This window comes from Hipposideros armiger, unplaced genomic scaffold (assembly GCF_001890085.2).
Source record: "Hipposideros armiger isolate ML-2016 unplaced genomic scaffold, ASM189008v1 scaffold_109, whole genome shotgun sequence".
Lineage (NCBI taxonomy): Eukaryota > Metazoa > Chordata > Mammalia > Chiroptera > Hipposideridae > Hipposideros > Hipposideros armiger.
Window position 1 is genome coordinate 3,582,829 of NW_017731459.1, and position 1,418 is coordinate 3,584,246.

A 1,418-nucleotide genomic window follows, 5' to 3' on the forward strand; every position below is an offset into this window, starting at 1 on the left:
AACGTCCTCCACAACTAGACTGAAGAACAAAAGGACAGCAACTTGTCTGTTCCCCTTCCCCCAATTCCCCAGCGCTGTTCCCATCCCCCCAATTCCACAATAAAAATCTTTAAAAAAACAAAATTAAGGAAGCCTGATCACATTATGAATTTTAAATAATAATAAATCAATACTGGTTCATTAATTGTTGCAAATGGTAATACGTAAATATTAATATTAAGGGAAATGGTGTAGATTACATGAGAACTCGGTGCTGCCATTGCAATTTTTTTGTAAATCTAAAACTGTTCTAAAAAATTGAGTCTACTAAAAAAACAGATGGGAAGGAGGAAAGCTGCTCCAACTTAAAGGAGATTGAAGAGATTCAAAAAAAATTGTAATTTTGACCTTTGCTGGAATCCTGGATTTAAAAAATACTAAAATAAACAATTTAGGGTCAAATGGAGAGATTTGGCAGTGAATTGAGTATTAGGTAATATTATTTAATTTCTTCAATTATTAAATTTCTTGAATGTAATGCTGATACCTACAATTATGATGGGGAAATTCTTTGCTCTTAGAATACATTTTGAAGTATTTAGACATGAAATATGAAATCTGCAACTTAACTTCATATGGTTAAGCAAATAAGCAGAGAGAAACAAACATAAAAAATATTAAGTCAAATGTAATAATCACTACCGAAGGCCACACCTCCTAGCACTATTACCTTGAGGGTTAGGTTTCAACATGAATTTTGAGAAGACACAGACATTCAGATGATAGCACCCAGGAACCTCTTAAAGAATCTGAAAGTATGCATATTTTGAAAGGGTTAAACAGCCCAAGAACTACCAGACAGAAAATGTCTTTGCTACTTGTCAGCCTTTGAAAATCATACTATTTGTCATAAATTTTTCTTGAGGAAAAAATAGTTGTGCAGAATTCCAAGCAGGTAGAGCTTTTTAATCCCAGCAGTGAGGTGTGAACATTTCTTCAAGACCAGGTTTTCTCCATCAAGAGCTCATCCTTGGGCTGGTCGAGTGGCACGTTGGTTAAGAGTTGGCTTGGGACGCCAGCTCTGAAGCAGGTCCCTGGCTCGGATCTCACATGAGGGCCAGTGACACTGCCCTCTACAGCTAAGATGGTGAACAACAGCTTGACCTGGAGCTGGGCTGCCGTGAGTCACCGGCCACAGCGTAGGCTGCAGCCCCTGCTGCAGTGGGCTGCCATAAGCTACCATGTGTGGCTGGCAGCCAGCGTGAGCGGCCGGCAGCCAGTGTGAGCTGCCAAGAGCCGCCATGAGCGGCCGTCCAGAGGCCGGTGACCGATCTGCCTCACCCAGGAAGAGTACAATGATGGTGCCAACTTGGGCCAGTGAAGCAACGTCCTCCACAACTAGACTGAAGAACAAAAGGACAGCAACTTGTCTGTTCCCC

The 1,418-nt window shown here is 41.3% G+C and overlaps 1 protein-coding gene across 2 annotated transcripts in view; it reads left to right on the forward strand.

Moving 5' to 3' along the window:
• The window catches only part of UBP1 (upstream binding protein 1), a 75,260-nt gene that overhangs the window by 12,630 nt on the left and 61,212 nt on the right, over positions 1–1,418 (forward strand). The gene's annotated exons all lie outside the window — the stretch shown is intronic.